Here is a 14,282-nt window from a genome sequence, read left to right as displayed (position 1 = left end):
AAACCCTAATTGGTACCAATAATATCACTGTTCCTATTACTACTACCACTACTAATTCAACACCAACTATTACTAGTGAATCTGAATCTATCACTAATAATAGTGATATTAATAATAATCCATATTATTCATCACCAACAATCATAGCTGAATCATCATATGATGATGAGTTACTCTTCATGCAACAACTTTTCAAAGAGAATAACCAAATTGTCAATGGAAATGCTGTTATTAAGAACCCTAACGATGAATGTGGTGATGGGTTTGTTCATTATTCCAATTATTATTATCCTCCAAATCCAGGGAACATGCACAACCCCATCATCAATTGATGAACAATAATAATGGAGGTGCAACAAGTTCATCTTTGCAATAATCATGAGGCTTATGAGAAGAATCACAACATGGATTTTCATTTAAGATTCAAGACTGTTTAGCTGTGAAGAATAGGGAGATGGATCTGTTAGAGTGAGTTAGTTTCCACTCATCATCAGTTTTAAATGTTTCTTTTCCACGAAGAATATATTTATATATTTTATGATATTATATGAAATCCAAACATAGGGTTTCTTTTATGGTTTATGGCATTTTAATTTGATGAACTTTGGAATAATTTATTTCATTGTTGTGTCGTTAGGGGATTAAAATTGCTTTATATGTTGCATGAATCTGTTGTGAATAATAAATAATAATTATACGGTGATATATATATATATATATATATATATATCCTGTATTATGGTTCCAATTTGAAGATGATTTCCCAACAAAATATGTTAGGTAACCCCTTCATACATTTTGCTTATGCCTAATTAAGTAATATTTAGTTCACATGTTAAGATTCAAAAGAATGAGCTGTGCAGTTATCCATACTAAATATTTTTATTGAATTAAAAATTGGAACAATTTGACTTTTTTTTTTTTAGAATAAACACCCAAATTAAAAAATGTTAAATTAGATACTTTATGATCCTCAATAAATTTTTATTGCTTTAGAAATTTTTGAGATAGATTGATTTTTCTGTAAAGAAAATTAATTTGTCTTAAAAGTATTTGTTTACAATCTATAATTGTTTTATAATCAAATTAAATTTGTTAGGTACTTATTATTTGATACACATATTAATAATTTTATTGAAAATGATAAAGGATCTAATGTTTTTGATAAATGTTATTCGACTTCCAAAGTAATAAAAATGTGTTCAACAGCTATATAAATTGACTAATTTCTTCAAATAAAGGTATATTAAATTATGATTAAATTTTTATTTATATATTATATTAGATTAATTTTAATTCATTTTATTTTTTTTTAAAAAAAATAAAAAGAATTTGATAGACTAACATGTCAAATCATCGGTAAATGAAATAGATTAACATTTTAAGTCTATTTTATTCCTATGAGTTGATCCGTCTTGCATGATTTATTTTTGAATGAGATTAAGGCCGGGTTTGGTAAAGTTTTTTTTAAGATCGAGGTATTTGTGCTTAAAGTACAAGCATCTTATTTTATATTTGGTAAATTAAAAAGTCCAAATACTTGTGCTTGCGGCTTTTAAAAGTGAGGCATGCTTTTGAAAACATATAAACGAGAGCTTTTTAAAGTTGGTTTGTGCTTATCAAATTTTATTTATTTTCCTGCACATATTTTTCGCTATTATATTACCATTGAAATCCTCATATATTTTTAACTTTTCATTCTAACCTTCACAAATTCTAACACAGTCTTCGTATATTTTTTATTTTTCAACCTAATCTTCACAAATTTCAACACAAATACATCTCTATCACATATTAGGTATGAACTTTTATCTATTTATATTATTTTTTGTGCGTTGTTTTTGTATTTTTCAGTGGAACAATTATGTTTGTTTGTTTTTTATCTGTTCTTTGAACTGTGAAGAGGTTGACTTAGTTTATAAAAACCAATCATATAATTTTTCTTGCATGAACATTAGTTAAAATTATAATAACAACATGTATATACACGTGTAAATATAGATATATAATCATAAGAGTAGTTTATTTGAAATATGTGTCTCATTTTTTATGATCCGTAAAAGTGAGCCAATATATATAGGTGGGTAATAGATGTACCCAATACTAACATTGGATTACATATAAATTTTATTATTGACTAATTATAACTCTATTTATATTAGTACAATCAAGTAAATATTTAAACTATTAGTCTCTAAAATTTGAGTTAGGTAATTTAGTATTTTTAATGATGATGTTTAGGTTAAATAATTTTTTATAATACTTATATAAAATTTTAAAATTAAAAAATAAAAGAGTTTATTTATTATATTTATGTTTATTATGAATTTTTAATTTTAAAATTATTTTATTTTAAAATGTTATATAAAATTTTAAAAAATTTTAAAAAATAAATTATTCTTCGTTATAAATATATTTATTATAATTTTTTTAAGTTTTAAGAGTTTTTTTTATCAAATACAATAATAATATTTGTGCTTATTAAAAGTCATTTTTAATTTAATTTTACTAAACGTAAGTGTTGCAGCTTTTAAAAAACTGTCTTTTAAAAGACAACTTTCACAAGCTATTTTCAAAAAGTCAATAATTTTTACTAAAATAAGTCTTAATGAAGTGCGACCGACTATCAACTTTTTTTTTGACGTGGACTATCGACTTTAACATTCTATTAAAAAGTAAAAACTGAAAGTGATTCTGTAACTATAATGGGTGTGTTGGCAAACCCGTTTGAAGAGAAAAAGTACGTTTAAACTTATTGAAAGTTCTAATTTTTTGTTTGGCTAACTTTTAATTTGGCAAACGCAGAAGTGATTTTGTAGTCAAAACCACGTTTACCAAAGCAACAATTTCTAACTTCTGCGTTTCACTAACGAGCTTTTAGCCATTTACATTAAATATCTATTTTTTCTTTACCAATTTTAACCTTTAGACATGTTATTGTATTATTTATGAAATTATTATTATTTCTTTCTATATGAGCTCTCTTTTTCTATTATTTATTATTTTTATTTTTTTGTCAAATTTTTATTTGACATTATATACTCTTATAATTGTAATTTTTGTATATTATATTTATTATTATCTTTTCATAATATGATTTATTGATCCTATTAGGTAAAGTAAATTAAACAAAAAATTAACTATAAATAATAATAATAGTAAAAAACTATAAGTACTAAAAAAGAGTACTAAAAGAACTAAAAATATACTATATAAAATACATCATCAAAAACTTTTAGATTTATTTTCATCTCTACCAAGATAAATATTTACTTTTATTATTTTTAGTATTCTTTTTTATAATTATAATTCTGGTATATACAATTTTTTATTATAATTTTTTATAATATAAATTATGATCCCATTAAAAAAAGATAAATTAAATAAAAAATTAATCGTAGGTATTAATAAAATCACGTTGGATTCCAAAATAATATTAAGAATAAGATTATTGAGAATATTAAAAAAAATACGATGTAAAAAAAATACTAAATTAACATTTTTACGTTAATATTTAAAATTTAAAAAAATGTAACATATTTGATTAAATACTCTTATATATATAATTTATATTTCTTATTTTTAATATAAAATATATTTTACTAATTTTTATATATTATTTTTATTTTAATAAAATAAATATTAATTTTATTATAAAATTAATTAATAAGAATATCCAAATATCTAAATTAAAATAACTGGATAATATAAAAAATTATTTAAGTTGATATCTATTTTAGTAATTTTTTTATCTAGAAGTGATTTTGAATAGTGTAATCCAAACAATATTTATTTTATTATAATCCATTTTGATATAAAAATGGCCAAAGATAAATCACTTCAATACAAACTTACTTTTTATCAAAATCAATTTTATACAAACTCTCGTTTGTAAATTGTAATCCAAACACACACAATATCGATTCATTGAATAATTTATTAAGGGGCCATATGTACCATGGTAACTTTTTTTTCTTTTAAAAAAATAAATAGGACAAACATCATTTTTATTTCTTTTATGGAAAAAAATCAATTTCTTCTTCACACATTCATTTACCTTTTAATTTTATCTCTCTCTTTTAATTTAATTTTTCTTTCTTTTAATTTTTTAAATTTAATGGATAAAACAACTTCTTAAATTTATAAAAGAGATATTCTCCACATCCAAACAATTTTGGTATCCAAGTTCATTATTCAAACAATTTTAAGTCACGCGCTTTTTCCGCTTTTTTCTTTTCTCACGCTTCTTCTTCTTCTTCTCTTCTCCCCGCGCTTTTTCTTTTTGTTCTTCTCACGCTCATTTATTAACGGAGCGTCTTCTTCTTCGTCTTCTTCTTCGTATTCCTCCTCCTCCTCGTTCTTCTCTTTCTCCTTCATGTGTTTTCTCCTTACCATATTCTTTTGTTGTTGTTGCTACTATAATTTTTTGTCTTTTCTTCATTCTCTCCTTAGTGAAAAAGCAATAGAAGGTGAGGAGAAAGAGTTTTGAATTGTGCAGAACAGAAATGATGAGTTTGAAAAACTCTAATTTAATATGATAATGATCAAACATTATTAAATTATTATTTAAGAAATTATTTAATTTCAGTTTCAAATTATTTGATTAATAATTTCTATTTTTGTATGCAGGTTTTTGGTCATTGGGTCTAAACAACAAAAAGGCCAACATAATGATAATTTTCAACCTTATGCAAAATTGTTTAAGATTGAGTGGCTGAATTATTGTTATGCTTGTTGGGCCAGGAAAAACAAATATGAGGCCAAACAAAGTGGATGGTCCGAAATCAAAAAAGAAATGAGGGCACAATGTTTTATTTACTCATTTAACATGATGAAATCCATTTCTTTAATTAATTTGCTGCATTCTTTCAACGGATACCACTTTCATTCTTTTGATGGACTTCAAAATTTATTTAACTTGCATTAATTGTCTTGGTAACATGAAAGAGAAAATATAAAGTGATTTGATGGCATTAATTGAAGTTTACACGTTACTAGGTAAAAAGCATGGAAGTTGATTTTATTTGATATCACACATTACTTCCATAACTTTTCTTTTTTTTTTCTACTCTCTCTTCTCTCTCTTCAGATTCGGTCACATCCATCAGGAAAGATGGAAGCAAAAACAAGTTATCAGAAGAAAGAAGAAGAAGCTAGAAGCAAGCATGAAGTCATTATGATGATGGCATCAAGAAAAAGAAGATCCACAGTAGGGTGTGGCTGAGATCTTTACCACTTATGGTAAGAAGTGGTGAAAAAGTCTCAAGCTCTCCGTACCCGAAAATGGGAGAGATCCAACTCGGTCAGAGTCCCTTGGAAGCATGGCTCGTCTCTACTTTTGATCAACCACCACAGGAGGTAGCTACTGTAGCTACGTGGAGGAAGAGGCAAAAGATAAGAGCAGGAGGAGCTGTCAAGCATCAAGGACTCATCAAAGGTCAGGAATCCTTCTTGGGAGCAAGTCAAGATGGAAGGCCCGGATTGATGAAGATTGGTGAGAAGGGATGACACAGAGGTAATTGCATGTTGGTTTTAGCATTCAGTTTCCTCTCCTCTCTCTTTGGCCGAACCAGTTTCGTTTGAAGAAGAAGAAGATTAGCTCGGTTGGACCGATTTTAACCTTGGAGGCTTCCCCTTCTATAATAAGGGTGGACAGCCAAGGGTTGAAATAAGGATAAAAGAGCGTAAAGCACAGAGTTCTCATAGCTACCCAAGCTAACATAAGTTCTTCTCCTTCAATATTTTTCATGTTGTATTTTTCTGTTTAGTTTTGTCTGTCTTGAGTCTCATGGAAAAAGGCAAATAGTGAGGTTTGTATGAAAAAGCCATAGAGCGAAAAAAGGCAGAGTATACAAAATTAAAAGAAAAAGCCATAGATTTCCTTAGAGGTCCTTTGTACATCTGTGTTGTGTTTCATGATTCTGTGGGAATCTCCTTGCAAGTTGAGTTAGCACTTAGCAGTTGAAAACTTGGTAGGTGGCCAAGTCAAGTTCAGGATTGGGGATAGATTCTGGACTTGTCCCGGATAGGAAGGATAGTTCCTAGGGAGAATTGGTGTCTGTAATCTGTTTGATTATTGTTTTATTATTGGTTCTGTTCATAGGAGACAAAATTGAAAAATATCTCCTCATTGGTTACGAGACAAAAAGAAAATGTCTCTTGACTAGTGACGAGACCAAATACAGAAATATCTCCTAAAGCATTTTAAAAAGGTAGCAAGTGTTATTCAGCAAAAAGGGGCTAAGATTCACCCCCCTTCTCTTAGCCACTGATAACCATCAAGAAATGAACCGAACATGTTATTATGATGAAACAATTGTATAGTACTAAATGAATAGAACATTATCCATTATATAAATTCAAATTCGAATAACTTTTTGCATAATGAACCGAATACGTACTCATGGTGAAACAATTGTATAGTACTGAATGAACGATACATAATCCATTATATAAAATCAAATTCAAACAACTTTTTGCATAATGAACCGAACACGTACTCATAGTGAAATAATTGTATAGTACTGAATGAAAAAAATATTATCCATTATATAAAATCAAATTAAAACAGCTTTCTGCATAATGAATCGAACACGTACTCATGATGAAACAATTGTATAGTACTGAATGAACGAAACATAATCCATTATATAAAATCAAATTCGAAACACCTCTTCCTACAATTTAGAGATTATCAATTCAATTCAATTTAGATTCAGAACACATGCGTCCATTCAATTCAATTCAATTCAATTTAGATATTGCATTCCATTCAATTTGATTGAAAAAATAATCCATTAGCAAAATGTTGATGTTGTTGGTGATGACGATAACGAAAGAGGAGAAGAAGAGAAGGAGGAGGAGGAGGAGGAGGAGGAGGAGGAGGAGGAGGAGGAGGAGGAGGAGGAGGAGGAATAGAAGAATAATTTGCGTGCGCGAAGAAGAAGAAGAAGAAGAATGAGGAGGAGGGGGAGAAGGAGGAGGTATACGTGAATTTGAAACGAGAAGAAGATGACATTTATGCATGTATTTGAAAGAAGAAGAAGAAGAAGCGCATGGGAAAAGAAGAAAAAGAAGCGCATGAGAGAAGAAGAAGAAGAAACACGGGGAGGAGAAGAAGATAAAGTGCGTGTAATGACACTCTTTTAATGAGAGTGATTTTTATTGGTATTGAACCTACTTACATTAAAACTTGGATGAAAAAATACTTAGATCTATAGCATATCCTTTTATAAAAATATCTAACAAAGATAAGACAACACGTGCAACAAGAAATTAACTGCTCCTAGATTACAAAATCAAGAAAAATAATAATAAATCAAATATCATAAATTGCTAGGATCATATGCTCTTATATTATGTTAGATGCACATCAAACTTATTCATCAAAATTAATTATTAATTTAGATATATATAAAAATATAAAATATATATTAAAAATAAAATAAATTATATATATTTATATATAAATATACTAATAATTAAGTAAATAATTAATTTTTTGTGTGGACCTAACATTTCGGATAAACTTAATATATGATCTAATAATAACAGGCGATGAGAATATGACATGGATATCCAACAAAACACATCAAATAAAGCACAATTCAATAATGAATGACATAAACATTGTACTCAACAGTACAATAGTATCATTTTTGATGTGGTGTTGGAATGAGAAGAATGATCCAAAAAAACCAAAAGTGCTAATTGCTCCACTAAAAAGGTGTGTGAGTTGAACGGAAAGGGACTTATTATAAGGGGAAAATATGGTGGTGTAAATATAAAATAATGTCTAAACAAAGGTACATTCACCAGAAAACAAAAGAAGTAAAGAACATATTTGAAACCATTTTTTATGTTGGATTTGTTGGTTGGGTGCAATTTTAAGTCAATGGTTTAGGTGAATACTGAATAGTATTCATTTTATTTGAAGGAGACTACTCACGTAAACTAATTGAAAATCATTTGATAATTTAATAGTTTTGAGTAAATTGTTTGATATAATATATCTAAATTTTAATTATTATATTTATATAAAAAATATCTTTGTGTGATTAGCCAATTATTTTTAAATATCAAAGAAAAACATTAAAATAAAATGTTATCTAAAACGTTTAGATCAGACTTACCAAAAGTTCATCACGGACTAAATAATGTTTGGAATCTCAAGAGAAACAAGAAATCTTTGCTCAACATTATTGAATCATCACATGCTAATGTGATATATATAATAATGTTCCAGAATTAAGTAAGGATTAATAGTTAAATTATTTTTTAAAGATAAAACTTTTTTTAAATTTATTTCTGAAAAAATTTTATCAATTAAATGATTTTTTAAAGACTACAAATTAATTATATTTGTTCTTCAGTTACTCTATTAATAATTTTTATCAACGACTGTTTAATTTTATTGTAATATATTCTTAATTCTATTATATCTTTATTCTATTTTTCTATTCAAAATTTTATTGTTGGGTCAACTCCCTTTCTTTTGTTTGTCCATTTGATAATGTGGTATACTGTAATAATTAAGATGATATTTGATCTTATCTCATAAAAGTTCCATTCAAATAAGAGAATAAACAAGTATTATTCTATATATAAGAAGGTCGATCTGAATATTTAGATACATATTATAGATTGATCCATATTATATTATAGAGTAAAACCTTTTGCACTACAATTATAGAATAGATAATATAGATAATATGGTGGAATATTAATTGATAACATATATAATACTTAACATGTTCAATTGGACGCTAACCAAATATATTAATAAAAATATCGCTAAGTCATATTGGGAATAGGGTTATGTAATTGGGGTAAATAACTAAACTAATAGGTTTTCATAAACATATTTGGTTAAAATAAAAAACTTCGGCTTTGGAAGCAAAAACTACACTTTTTAGGTGGTAGACAAGTCCTTATTAAAGCTATTGGTGAGCCTATCCCAGTTTATATTCTAGCTTATTTTAAGTTTTTAAATTATCTTCTTACTGAATTTCATCGACTAATGATTCAATTTTGGTAGGATTAAACAAAAAATGAAAGGAAAATTATTTGAATCAGCTAGGACAAAATGAGTAGGAAAAAATGCAAGTGGTCTTGGTATTAAAGACTTAAGGGCTATGAATATGTGGTCCAAGGCTAATGGCAAATTTGTAAGCCTCATAAACTGCATCTACAAGTTCGAATCTTAGACTGAGAAATCTTAAATAGAGTGTATTAGAGTATGTGTGTGTGAGATTGTATGACAAGAAAAAAAAATTATGAATCTAGCTCTTCTTGGAAAACATTGTTGGCGTATTGCAAGTCAGCCTCATTCCTTATTTAACCACGTCTTCAAGGGCAAATATCTTAGATATGAGAATGTCATGTCAGCCGAAATTGGTACTAGTCCTTCATAGACTTAAAAGAGAATTTTGGAAGAGAGAAAGGTAGTAAAGAAGGGTAAAAACTAAAAAGTAGCTATTTTGTCCTAGAAAGTAACTTTTCAACAGGTATACCAACTCTCATCATTCACCACAATTCACAACCATTCTTGTCATCCCAATAACTTCATGAGGGGCGGCTTTGTCCGAGGAGGACACTCCAGACCACATAATCCAATCTCATCTGCAAGAAGGAAAAGAACAAAACTTTAGACATGGCAAGAAAGTAAGAATGGAAGATGATGGCCAAGTTTTCACAGGAGAACAAGACCCAACGTTCTAGATGCAAGGAGCTAAAGAAGAAAGAATATAAACGGAGTAATAAAGGAGATCCTTCAGTGATATGGTAGGAAAAGATAGAGTCAATATAAAAGCTAAAGTTGAAAGAAATGAAGAAAAAAGAGCATCTTCAAAGGAGAAGCAACCTAGGGAGACAAAAGAAGAGCTGGCCCAAGGTATTATAGTGGAGAGAGTTGAAAGAATCTATAACTTCAAGATCAATGAGGCTGCTATGAAAAAGTTACGACACCATGGTGGGACACCCTATTTGTTAAGTTGTTAAGGAAGGAAAATATCTCTAATGACTCTAACAAGGAGGCTAGAAACCATGTGAAAAAAAATGGATAATATTAATGTGATTGACATAGGTAATGATTTTTCTATATATTATTAAATTTTTTTTCTAATGAAGATTTAGTTTTGCCCTCACTGAGGGACCTTGGAAGATTTTTTGTCACTACCTTTCTGTTCACCTTTGGAAGCCGGATTTTAATCCCACAGAAGCGGAGATTGATAGAATTGCAACTTGGGGGCTTCCAGGGTTAGCAATATAATACTATGAGGAGAGTATGCTAAGGAAGATAGGGAATATAGTACGACAAACTATTAAGCTGATACCTATGCCTAGGGCTGGCAATGGGTAGGGTACAATTTTATTAAAACTTTACTCTATTCTCCTGTGGGTTGAGAATCTCTCAACCCTAACTCTACCCGTATCCTAAAATTCTAAACCCTACTCTATCCTACTCTATTCTACCCGCAAAAATATAAATTTTTTTTAAAATAAATATAAAATTCAATCATTTCGAATTTTATACATATTAATAACATAAAAAATAAAAAACTAATGCTCTAAATTACTAAATTAACTAATTAGTTTTAGTGGTTGTTCACTTATTGTAAGTCATTACATAAGAGAGGTTGTGGGTTCAACTCTCATTTCCTTTACTATATACCTAATTTTTATAAAATATGTGTTATATATGAGGTACGGGTAGGGTAGGGTACACCCTAAACTCGTACCCTATCCTATCCGCAGGCATACCCGGACCGTACTCTACCTTACCCGCAGCGGGTCGGATAGCCTATCCTATCCGAACGGGTCGGATCGGGTTGAATACCCGTGAGTAGGGTATAAATTACCAGCCCTACCTATGCGACATAAAAAAGTAGAGAAAATTTACTAGACTATATATTGAATTGGACCTAATAGAGCCTCTAATTGCTTAGTACTCCATTAATGAAGTCAAGTATAAAGTGGAGTATAAAAATCTTCATAGTATTTACTTTGGATGTGGCAGAGTGGGGCACAAAAAGGCTAACTCCCCCCAAATCAGCAATGCTGGAACTTCAAAGGAGGCAGCCATGGAAGCTGGGAAAGAGCAAGGAAGGGAGGAGCAGAGAGGAGACAGAAGGTGAAGCGTGCAACCCATGGATGGTGGTACCCAAGAGTGCACCTAGCTGAAAAGGAGGAAAAGGAGAGGCTAATGGTAGTAGGGATATAGAAAATGGTGCAAATGAAAAAGTAACTGCCTCTAGTACAAGGTTTGCAGTATTACAAGAGAATAATGATGGAGGTAACAATTGTGAAGAATAACGGTAACTAGAGTATTGCAGGTGATAAAAATCTTGCTCAGACTGTGACAACTAAGGCTGTAGCGAGCACCAATGGACCCTCTATAGCAAACAACAAACAGCAGACTATAAATCAGAACCCAAAAAATCACAATTTGAAACTCCGAGTAGAATTGGGTAGAAGACCAGACCTTTACCCAGTGTTGGAGATATTATCATATAGAACATAATTCAGATGGATGAGAAAATGGGTGAACCTCTTGATCCCACACCACCTGATATGCATTTTGTGGATATTGAATTAATGGTTGAAGTAGCCATGAAGTTAGAGGAGGACCTTAACCATAGTAATGGAGACATGATCACTGAAAGCAAGGTGCCTGTTGAGGACGGGACATCAATGTAACTTGTTAATGGAAAAGAAGCCTGCATGGGGAAGGTCATAAAGCTCAACCTGAGGTAACTTTTTCTTTCTTTTTTCACGATGACAATATTCTCATGAAATTGTAGAGGAGCGGCAAACAAAGATTTTTGCCGCACCTTAAAGGAAAGTATAAATTAGGTATTATTTTATTTTTGGAGACTAGAATCAAGTGGTAATAGGATAATAGAAGTTATTACTTATTAGAAGGTTTGGCTTGCTCTTTCTACCACTTTAGAGGAAGCAAATGGATTCAGCGGGAGAATTTGGATATTGTGAAATAATCTTGGTGTAAATGGTTATGTTATAAGATCCAAACAACAGTATGTGCAAAGAAAAATTAGTGTGAATAACTAAAGAAGTTGGATGCTCATTGCAGTATATGCCAACCCTCAGGAAAATAACTGTAGAAGATTATGGGATGAGCTGTTTACTATGGAGAGTAGCATGACTGAAGAGTGAGTTATGGTTGGAGACTTTAATGAAATAGCTAACCCTTTAGAGAAGAAGGGAGGTGCCAGAGTAGATATGAATGCTTGTAGAAAGTTTTCTGATTGGATAACTAAGTGTAGTCTCATTGATTTGGGATTTGCGGGGTCCAAGTTTACCTAGAAAAGAACCTAAATAAGATGGCATGGATAGAATGTTTAAAAGACTTCGATCGGGCTTTGGCTAATGTGAACTGGAGCTAGATTTGCAGAGGCAAGAGTAGACGTGCTTGCTAGATCTTTCTCGGATCACCACCCCCTTTTAATCAATATGGAGTTAATGCAGAGACAAAAAAGGAGAGACCCTTCAGATATGAAGCAATGTGAAATCTGCACCCAGAGTTTGAAAATATCATCAAACAAGGTTGGAAAGACCAGATTGACCTTAGTCACTCTCTTACCCAGCTCTCAAGCCATTTGAAAGAATGGAATAGGGAGACATTTGACAATGTGCAAAAGAAAATGAGAGAACTAATGGGGAGAATGGTGGAATACAAAGAGCAATGAGCTACAGGAATAATCATTTCTTAGATGATTTAGATAAAAAAAAACTCAACAAAGAACTAGAAGCAATTTCGGACAAAGAGGAGGTGCTATAGACGCAAAAGTCAAGAGACACTTGGTTTGTGGAAGGAGATCGAAACACACGTTACTTTCATACGAGAACTATAATTCGGAGAGAAAGAACATAGTGGTTAAATTGAGAAATAATGATAAGGAAAAAACTAGAGATACAAGCACTGAATTTCTTCAAAGACCTCTACAAAGAGGATCAACAAGAACCAAAAGAAGTTGATTAGGGGTGTTACTATCCAATGGTAGAAGAAACTCAAAAGAAGGCTCTGTGTGAGAGACCTATCAGGAGGAAAATCCGAAAGGCCATATTTGATATTAGGTCGAAGATACTGGGGTATGATGGCTTCTCAGTCCTTTTCTATAAGGAAAACTGGGAACTTATACAAGAGAACGTTTGCAAATTTGTGGAGCAGGTATGAACTAACCCAGCCCAGATAAGAAATTATAATCAGACTCTCATCACCCTTATCCCTAAAGTTCAAGCGCCAAAATTTATTTCGTAGTTTTGTCCTATTACACTTTGTAATGTAAATTACAAGTGTATAACTAAAAATATGGTGGGGAGACTTAAACCTTTGCTGCCCCAACGAATATCTCCCTGTCAAGCTAGCTTTGTCGCAGGTAGAAGGATTCAAGATAATATTCTAATTGCAACCAAGGAGGACTCAGATTTAAAAGGTTGGCACTAAAGAATGATGCATTCCTTATGAAGTTGGCTTGAAATTTCATGACAGAGCAAGATTCACTTTGGGTTAAGGTGTATAAAGGATTGTACGGGAGATATCAGCAAGAAAGAGATATGTTGATCAGTAAGTGTTCAGATTCACCTCTTTGGAAAGACATCGTGAAAGTTCAAGGTATGTTGAAAGAACACAACCTGGGCTATTGGAGAGGGGGAAAATGTGTCTTCTGGGGATGATAGGTAGGTCAAGAATATTGGGACTCTCAGGGAGCATGCAATTATACCCGTCCCAAACAATAAAAAGGGAATAAAAGTAGTAGGACTTTTTTCTATTATAAAATGAAAAAAAAAATTCCCAAAAAAAATTATTAAAACTTTAATTTCCGATATCAGTTTGGCACTTTGTTGCTCATACTTTAATGCTTGCTGAAGAATCTATAAGCACGAGCATAATATATAATATATTAATACATTTTGCTAACTTGTGTTTTAAAATAAAGACACATTAAGAACGCTATAGAAAAATATTTTATTAAAAGTTATTGAAATATAATTTTTTTTACGTTTCCAATTCATTTAAAGTTTTATTATTATACTCTTACAATGTGCCCTTAGACATACTAAAAACTTTTACCAGTAGTTTTCCCAATCTTTAAAAATACTAAACTTAAAAAATTAATCTTTATTACAAACATTCTTTTGAAATTGGAAGCCCAATAAACATTTTGCTTCTTTTAATTGTTTACTAGCTATAATGTTGTACTTGGTGTATGTCTCATGGTGATGGCAACTAAAACTTTGGGAAGATACACTGACAAACATGA

The 14,282-nt window shown here is 30.4% G+C and overlaps 1 long non-coding RNA gene across 1 annotated transcript; it reads right to left on the bottom strand.

Annotated features, from left to right (window-relative positions):
- Nucleotides 1-9,090: 9,090 nt before the first annotated feature.
- Nucleotides 9,091-9,956, bottom strand: LOC140177105 (uncharacterized). Its single transcript, XR_011868846.1, has 2 exons — nucleotides 9,863-9,956; nucleotides 9,091-9,621 (listed from the first exon to the last, which is right to left on the bottom strand). It is a non-coding gene; the product is annotated as an uncharacterized lncRNA (long non-coding RNA).
- Between the last annotated feature and the right edge of the window lie 4,326 nt (nucleotides 9,957-14,282).

This window comes from Arachis hypogaea, chromosome 12, assembly GCF_003086295.3.
Source record: "Arachis hypogaea cultivar Tifrunner chromosome 12, arahy.Tifrunner.gnm2.J5K5, whole genome shotgun sequence".
Taxonomy (NCBI): Eukaryota; Viridiplantae; Streptophyta; class Magnoliopsida; order Fabales; family Fabaceae; genus Arachis; species Arachis hypogaea.
The sequence above is the reverse complement of the archived record's forward strand: the minus strand, read 5'-3'. Positions and strand labels throughout refer to the sequence as shown.